We start from the raw sequence: 9,426 nt of genomic DNA on the forward strand, positions 1-9,426 counted from the left end.
CCCTGAGGCGGGGTTCACCCCGCCCGCACTAGGGAGGACTCGTCTGCTGATTCGCGGGCAGAACCGACGCGGGCTGCCAGCCGCCGTGGCTGGTGACACCGGAGGAGCGGTGCTGGCCAGCGCCTCTGCCCCCTCGTGGCCGATGTGAGCATCGCAGGCGCCGAAGCCTCCGCACCGCTGCAGCCCGGAAGGTCAACGGGCAGGGCTTTCTTCAAAGGGAGCGTTTTACAGCTCCATTCAGTTCCTGCGCTTAGGAGATGCGGTTCCCAGGCTTGCTGCTAACGAATGGGAAAATTTTTTGCGTGTGTGTGTGTGTGTGTGTGTGTGCGCGCGCGTTTAGAGTGAGTGGTGGAAATAGAGAAAGGTGGGTAGAACAACTGCAAAAGCATGTTGTTTGTGGTGACAGGATAATGGAGAGGAAAGAAAGGAATAGGAAAAATGAAAAAGATTAAAAAGCAAGAGAGAAAGTGACAGTGATGAGGGGCTAGACTGACAGCAGAGGATGCGGGAAGAATGCAGGGAGCAACAGTTTGACGGGGAAGGGGAGGGGACTTACGCATGCAAGTGAAGGGAGGGTTTGACATCCATGAGAGCTAAAGTTTTATTTTGGTGAAGTGAACCTTTTGAACATTTCAATATATCTCTCCCCTATTTTCCATTCCATTTTGTTTGGCAGCTGCTAGAAATGAGTTTCCATTTTTCTGTCTTGTTTTAATATTCTCTTGTCTCCCACATCACTAAGATCATTAGCAGCAGAGACAATTATGCCGTACACTAGGAGTCTGACAGAACCCTCCGTGAGTGCGGGGGCTTATTAACTCCCTCCTCCCCCAGCAGCCATAGGATACATCTGCTTTGTTACTCCATGCGTGCTTCCTGAGCGTGCTATCTCCGCACTGACCTCTGTGGGCCTCTCTTGTCCTTTGGGAAATAGACCAGTAGCTACTCAGAATCCGAATGTGTGTGACAAACACCCTGCAAAGGCTTCTTTCTGCCACCTACCCATCAACAAATAAGCAAAACAAAGCCCCAATAGCAACCCAGAGCCACAAAATTTGATTCTTTTGAATCATGACTGTAACTCCTGACCTAATCTCTTTCATCTTCTCTAAAAGAACAAAAGAAAAGAGATTTTTCAGGATCTGCCTTAGCTTTTGCTACCTACAGCTGGGAAAAGGTTGAAAGGAATTTTCTCCACTCCAGCCTTAGTTACTATTTTGCCAACATTACCGAGTTGAATCATGACTGTAACTCCTGACCTAATCTCTTTCATCTTCTCTAAAAGAACAAAAGAAAAGAGGTTTTTCAGGATCTGCCTTAGCTTTTGCTACCTACGAGCTGGGAAAAGGTTGAAAGGAATTTTCTCCACTCCAGGCTTAGTTACTATTTTGCCAACATTACCGAGCCTAGTTCCAGATTTGGGGAGGCGGGTCACATTTAGAAAGCCTGGGCAAGATGATAAAAACTGTTTTGGCAGGAGATAAATCATTGCATATGGGCGTGGGCAGTACTGCCCAAACTCACTTACCACAACAAATGGTTTCATGAAAATGTTGTGGCCAATACAGCGTATCTTGCCATATTGAGCGGTGTTTGCCTATCTGTATGATTGCATGGGGGTGGAGGCGACTCCCGGGTCAGCATTATTTACTTCACGCAGAGAGAACTCTCCCAGAGTGGTCATATTTGAAATCTGATCCTCATTCTGCAACATGCCAAGGATACTTGAAAATAGAAATTCAGTTTGGAATCAAACCAGTTTTTCATTTTGGTCAATGGATTGTAATGCAGATAAGCAAGAGAAAGACAAAAATGCTCTGGGACTTCAAAGTACAAAACCTTTCTGTAACATGCTCATTATCATATGAAGGGAGTTGAATTATTTCTCACCAATAAGTTGTTGCGATGTTCAGAGACTACAGTACTTATGGACAGGTTTTGTATACTTAGAAGAAGCTCCCTGGAGCAAAAACAAAGCAGCACTGTAGGGCAAAAGGATGCTTGCCACTGGTGTTCACCAGTTAACTATGGATCTCCTGGTTGTTAAATACTCATTTACAGGGTCAGCTTAGGGTTCAGTGATGGGTATTTGCCTTCCTATTTTTAAGATCCTGGCTTTGATCCTCATTACTGCCCCTAACATGAAAATGATTGTTTACTTAGCCCCTTAACACTTATGTGAGTGTTTACGTTCTACCTTTTAAAATTTCCTTTTCATTTCTTTGTGAGATGTCTTTCTCCTTGATATTATTGGTGCATTTGCTGGGAGTCTTCAATCAGGAATTTGGTCAAGGAACGCATACTCTGAGTTTGGCTTCAAGGAAGCTGCGGTCAAGCAACACCTAGAGTAGTGGTCAGAGAGCGCTGCTCAGTGCCAGCTCAGCTGCTGTGCTGCAAAGAGAGCTCCCTACAAAGACTTTGAAGATTCTGTAAGTCCTATGTCCTTATGGGGTGGAAGTGGAAGCCTCCCCAACTGTATTTTCTAGCAATAGTAGAAATAAATGATATGTTTTTACATATGTGTGTATATTTGTATGCGAATTTAAATGAATAAAATCTCACAGCATATCTCCATTCCTCACACAAATATCTCCCAAATATTTCTTTCCCTGGAGAACCCAGTAATTTGCCTTCAAATATAGAGAATGTCTCTATAATTGCTGTCATCCTATGATTGCCAAGAACATTTAGAAATAGCTTACATGGACCTGTGACTTGCTGTTTGCGTTAGTCTCTCAGGGCTTCTATAACAAATAGTCTGGGTGGCCTAAAATACAGAAATGTATTTCTCACAGATCTGGGGCCTGAAAGTCAGAAACCAAGATGTTGGCAAGTTCAGCTTCTCTCAAGGCCTCTTTCCTTGGGTTGCGCGTGGCCATTTGCAGGCTGTGTCCCCACATGGGATCATGACCCAGGTGTCTCTTCCTTTTCTTTTAAAAATGCTAGTCACATTGGATGAGGGTTTTTCCTTTATGACTCACTTATTCATATTTCCAAGTATAGTCACTTACTCTCTAAGGTTCATGGGGTGGGGTTTTGTCATATAAAGAAAAGAGGACCCAATGCAGTCTAGAACACTGAGTATATTCACACAAGCTATCAGAAGTTCCCTTTCCAGGTGCCATAGAAATAGAGACATCTTCAGAGGAAGCAGCACTCACATTACATGCAGAAGAACCAGAGAGCTTGGGATTTCAGTACACAGCTGGCAGTGTGACCTCAAGCAAGACTATTAATTTTCTAAGACTTAGTTTCCTTCTCATGTGAAACATGGTCTGACCATTGGTAAGGCAGGTAATTTTTACTGTTTGAGTACCTAAGTAACTAGTGAAAGAAATTCTGTAAAATCAGATGAGCTGCTTCAGTGTAGAGTATCTTTTACAAGCTTTTAACTGGCGACTTCTCTTTGCATTGAGAGGTAGGGTGGTAGTTAAGAGTGAGGTCTGCGAAGGCGTGCAGACCTCAGTTTTCACTCCAGTCTTTTCACTTCTAAGCAAAGCCCACTTTGTGCTGCTGCTGCTGCTGCTGCTGCAGAATAATAATAATTTATGCTGAAGAGAAATTTTGTGGCTCATGGCTCTGGGGCCTGGGAGTCCGGGTCTGAAGGACTGGCTCTTGACAAAAGCCTTCTTATGATGTCCTCACCCTCCATAATGAAGTGACTCTGCTGACAAGCCCACAAACCTGTTCACCCTCCCCTCGTGGCCTCTCACTTCCCAACACTGTTGCATTGGAAAGGAAGTTTTGGGGAGACACGTTCAAACCGTGACACTTCTTTTGGGGTCATGACTTAATTTTAAAAAAATTTGTTTTCTGCTTATGTAAAATAGGGATAATATAAATAAGCAGATGGAACTCATAAGAAAATAATGCACACAAATTGTCTGCCTTTTCCACTCGCAGAGTGGGCACAACTCCACGCTTTAAATCACCTGGTTCTACCTAGACCTAAATGGCCCGACTACGATAGGGTCATTGAACTACTTCATTTGTCTCATGAAAAGACTGACTTATGTGTCCTTGTTAAATGTGCATTTTCCCAGCCAGACAGGAGCTCCACGGGAACAGGAGTTTGCCTGCAGGCAGCAGGTGGGGTAACACAGTGCCTGGCGCCAGTGGTCTCTTCCTGAGGCTTTGAGAATGAACTAACAAATGGTGGGAAAGCACGGGGATTGATGTCTGGGTGGCCACACCTCTCCAGTCTTTTCCATTGCTCCCACCGAATTACTTGTTCATGACTGTGAAGCAATCTTAGATCCCTGTTTGCCACCCATTTTCAAGCCACCTTCCTTGTTCAAGCTAAATTTCCCACCATGTCAGCGAAGGGTGCTTTTGTATCATACTGTTGTCAGTCCAGGGTTACCAGCGTGACACCCTTCACTTCTCACCACTGCACTCTCTTGCTCATTGTGAATTAATTCCTTTGATACTGACATGACTATTTTAGGGTATATTTTTTGCAAAAAGGATAATGCATTTAGCAAACACTAAAGATACGGGAGATTTTAAGTGGGCCTAAACCCAGCAATTAATGCTAATGAGACTGCTGTTAGCATGTAATATTCTTGGTGTTATAATCACGCATCACAGAATGTAGAGCCTCAGTTTGTTCAACAGATGCTGATCTTAATGGCCACATTCTCTTCCCATGCTCAAGCTAGCTTTAGTTAAATGCACCATTAAAAATAGTCATTTAAGATGTTAGTGAAAACTGTGACTGCAGGGGAATTTTGTTTTAACCTCTGCTTTATCATTTCTTATTTCCATAAGGTCTTTGGAAAGGTGAAGAGCATAGTGCCTGTGCATGGTGCTTCAAACCAGGGAAGTCAGTGTACTGTCTTTTCACTGCCTCCCAGGCACCACAGCCCCGTATTGTTAACCCTAACTGTACTGGGACTTCCTTTGTTCTCATCTCACCTTTCTTTTCAATATGCATTTAGGATGTGAGACAGTATTTCATAATTGGGATCTGCAGTAGTCCAATTGGTTCATAAGCATAAAATATCTTATTTTCCTGATTGTGCCATTATTCTACCACAAACTGGAATTGTAGAGGAGGAAAGACCAGGATGTCACTATCAGGAATAAGAAGTCTCCTTGGCGAATAACTGATTTAGGCTTCTCAGTGGAAAGTGGAATGTGTAATCCAGAGGATCAACATGCTCATAGCATGAGCTCTGTTCTGTGTCTTTCTAGCTTGTGTCTCTAGTTATGGTCTCAGGAAGACGGTGCAGGTTTTAGAACGTGGGTGCTTGGTGAAAAAGAAGGTTAGGTGGAGAAGCTTTTGTGTCTCAGAAAATCCCTGTGCATTTAGTAGGAACTACCCATGGTTTCTTTTGATTCATTTATTTCTTGATTGGGCTACATGAAGCCTAGGCTTGGCTAGCAGGTTCAGGACATTGGAACTGGCCAGGGATGGGCAAGAGCTAAGTGGGGAGAGGGTTGACTAATTGGACTCATGTTTATATGGAGTGAACAGTCCAACAATCTTGCACCAAGGAAAAGTTTTTTATCTAAAAGGAATTCTGTTCTGTCGAAATGAGTCCCTTTGATTGTGGGACTTTATTTGTGTGTTCATTTTGCTTTCCTTTGGGAATTTGCTCAAATATTAACACCATATTTCTGGGTAAATCAAAGCTACTTCAAGGGTCTTCAGTGTATTGATTACTGGTATTCAGTCCAGGCAGGGGTTTCCATGCTACGATAAGAGGAAAAACTCAGTACTGCAGGTTTGAGTTAATTGTGTAAAAGAAAAAATTATGAAAAGACAGGGACATTTCCTAGTCTGAGGATTGGGAGTCCATGCTAACACAATAGAGGTCACTGGATAGAGCCTGAAATCACAGTAGCCAACTCTGCTGAAGAGCTTTGTCCACTGATGATTAACTGGCAGCTTCTGCTGACCCAAACTGGAAATGTTCTTGGCTGTAAATGCAGCATTTCTCTGACCAGCATTTTCTCCTATTTTGAATTTCTAATCACTTGGCCTTTGGTTCCTACTAGTAGGAATATCCTCGTTGCATGGACAGAGCCTAAGCTAGAGATACTGGGGGGAACTAGGAAATTTTACCAAAAATTTGATGGGTTTCCTATTTGACCTGGGGTGCCAGACATGGATAAGGTGACCAGGTAGAATGACTCAAAGTAAACAAAACATAGCTAGTCAAAAAGTCACACTACCTCTTAGAATAAAAATGAATGTTTTATTTTGATAGTTTACGACTCATTAATAATACTTTCTCATTGAGATCAAATCTATAAAAGGTGATTCAATCCGGGCATGATGGCTCATGCCTGTAATCCTAGCACTTGGGAGGCAGAGGCAGGAAGATCACCACAATTGTAAGGCCAGCCTTGGCCACATACTGAGTTCAAGAACAGCCTGAACTTCCTAGCAAGACCCTGTCTCAAAGAACAAAACAACAACAACAAAAAGTGATTCAGTTAGATAATCACTCCCAGTGTGCGTTCTCAAACACAGTTCCTAGGGTTTACCACATATTCTCTACAGTTTGAGATTGTTTGTCCAGTACATGGCTTTGACTGATGACAAGTCACACAACTTGGTAATCTGAGGAAGAATTTAAGAAGGAAAGTGACAGCAACGACCTTTAAGATTCCTGTCTTGAAATTACCGGCAGCCAAATTTTCCATGTTTGTACAGCATTTTTTTTTTCTTTTGCGCAGGAGGGAAGCATCTACTTTTGTTTCATGGATTTAGCTTCAGAAATCTGCTGTATCTACGATGAGATTATAGTAATTGTTAGAAAAACAATCGCACATGTGGAGATTTGTTGGAAGAATTGAATGCAACTTAATTTATTTTGACAAATGTTTGCTAAGCCTCTGTTATAAGTACAATATCATGCTAGGTCTGAGAAGATCACAAGGGTGAAAAACACAAGGCCCTTTACTTAAGATGTTAGAATCTACTCACTTTCTTTGCAGTTCTCTGATGCTGTTTCAAACATACTTTATAAAAGGCGGATATAAACAGATGGAAAATGTGGTAGTAAAAGAATGAATTTCAAAGCCTCAAAGAGTATTCACTTTTTATTCTTGAAGTTTCTGTGGCTTAAAGAAAAAAAAAAGAGCTTCAGACTATCTGGCAATAGTTAAAGACTTCTATTATTTATTATAAGATTAGTAATATATAATAAAGCCTTTGGCTGGTCTTTGTCCTCAAATCCTTGGAGTAATTCCTTGATATTTTCCAAACTAGTGTTATTTCTGTGTTGTTCATGTTGAACCCTTTGAGTCACACATATTTATGTTAATAAAATGACTATTGGTGGATGCTTGGTAATTTATGCAAAAGAAATGACTCAGCATGGCAGGAGAACAGGCCAAGTCTAACCACGTGGGAGAGGAACTGGGTTTTGAGTCCAATGACCTGTGGACAGAAGAGAAGAGCTGGAGAGTGTGCTCAAGCCTGTAGTTAATGATTCAATCATGCCTATGTAAAGAAACTTCGAAAAGAAAACCTCTGAAATTAACTTCCTTTTTTTTTCTTTTCTTTTCTTTCTTTTTCTTTTTTTTTTTTTTTTTTTTTTTTTTTTTTTTTTTTTTTTTTTTTTTTTTTTTTTTTTGGTACTGGGGATCAAACTCGGGACCTTGTGCTTACCAGGCAGGCGGCAGAATCGCTGAGCTAAATCCTCAGCCCTGAGATTAACCTTTAGTTGACAATACTTTTCCACATATCACTGTGCTAGGAGGTGATTTGTTCCAGTGCCACCCGGGAGGACAGTGGAAATTTCACATATGGGTCTCTTCCAGACCTTCTTCTGTGTCTCTCCCTTTGGCTGGTTCTGATTTGTATTCTTGCACTGTGGTAAAACCAGAACCCTAAGTGTAATGCTTTCCTGAGTGTTGTGAGTCCTTCTAGCAAACTATTGGGCCTGGCACGGGCTGTACAAACTCTTTCATTTGTAGTCAGCTAACAGGAAATGAGGGTTATCTGAAAACCCCAAACTCTGAAATGAGCTCCATCTTGTTTGAGGACTATGTTTTTATCTTTGAATTTGGTAAAGACAGTGCCAAAGGACATTTTCAGATTTTTTATGAAATACAAATGGGGAAGCTGGGTCTTTCAGCTGTCTTTGAACTAGAGAGCACAAGTTTTTCTTCTATCTGAAATCCTTTTCTACTCTCTCTCTCTCTCTCTCTCTCTCTCTGTCTCTCCCCCCCTCTCTTTCTCTCTCTCTCTCTCTCTCTGGTACTGGACTTGAACCTAGGGCCTTCATACTAAGTTACATTCTCAGGCCATCTTTGTTTATTTTTTCCATCTTTATTTTTTATTTTGAGTCAAATTGTAAGTCGCTAAGTTGCCAAGGGTGGGCTTGAAATTTTGATCCTCCTGCCTCAGCCTCCCAGAGAGAGGAAGCAAGGTGTGTACCCTCTCACTTTGCCCCTAATCACCTCAATTTGGAATGAGATTCTCTGACACTTCTAATGCTTAATTAGCCAACATCAGTCCTTTGAATTGTGAGTTGCCTTGTTTCTTATTTTCTGCTGAGACCTCTTGTCTGTTTTGGACAATGGTTCAGGGATTCTACAGATTCTGGAGATATTTTGTGAAGACAGTAGAGCTCAGCAAAAATAGAAAACAAGCTACATTTCTGTAAGTAGAAATAGTAGGTGGCTTGGGAAGTAACTTAGTTCTTTCTGCTACTGTCACATAAGAACTCATTAAAGATTCTTGAAGATTAGACTTTAAAAGAACGGTAAGTCCCCTCCTGTTTCTTGGCATCATAATCCTACGTCTCACTGAAGTTCTCCCTCAGACTTCTCAATGTTTTATCTACAGCTTCCCAATGGTAACGTTTCTGATGATCCCTTAAGAAAGAAAAATGGAAAAACAATTCAGAGAATTTCTTTGTTTAAATGAAGACAATTATTGTATATAGCTTACTCACTTTTGCAGATGAAACATTATTAAAAAATCTTTCAAGCAGTTTTTCATTATTTTTGTCTACCCCTTCTTCACAGGATATTTATCATTCCCTTCATCCTTAATATATTCATGAAAACCTTTTAGAAGTGGGGTTGCCAACCCCAAGATCACTGACTCAGGCCAATGAGGACACATCTCCTTTCCACATTTATTTCATTTTGTTTGAAGATCACAGAAGAGCAGAGCATTCATATGTGTAAAATAACAGAAGAGAGAAACAGAATTTAAATACATTTAAAGGGAAAAGCAAAAAAGCTTTTCTTAATTGTCTTTATTTTCATTTTACACACACTGCACTTTTTATTTTCTTTCACAGAGCTAGGATCCAGGGTTGGGGGATCCACCCATTAAAGAAAAAAAATACTTTGTGCAACAGAAAAACCAAGTTAAAAAATGGCCATGAATTTATATCATCAAGGGAAGATCAGTTCATGACTACAGGGCTAAAAAAAAAGGAGTGTATATGTATATAT

The sequence above is a fragment of the Fukomys damarensis genome, unplaced genomic scaffold, assembly GCF_012274545.1.
Source record: "Fukomys damarensis isolate Sample0158 unplaced genomic scaffold, DMR_v1.0_HiC HiC_scaffold_24, whole genome shotgun sequence".
Taxonomy (NCBI): domain Eukaryota; kingdom Metazoa; phylum Chordata; class Mammalia; order Rodentia; family Bathyergidae; genus Fukomys; species Fukomys damarensis.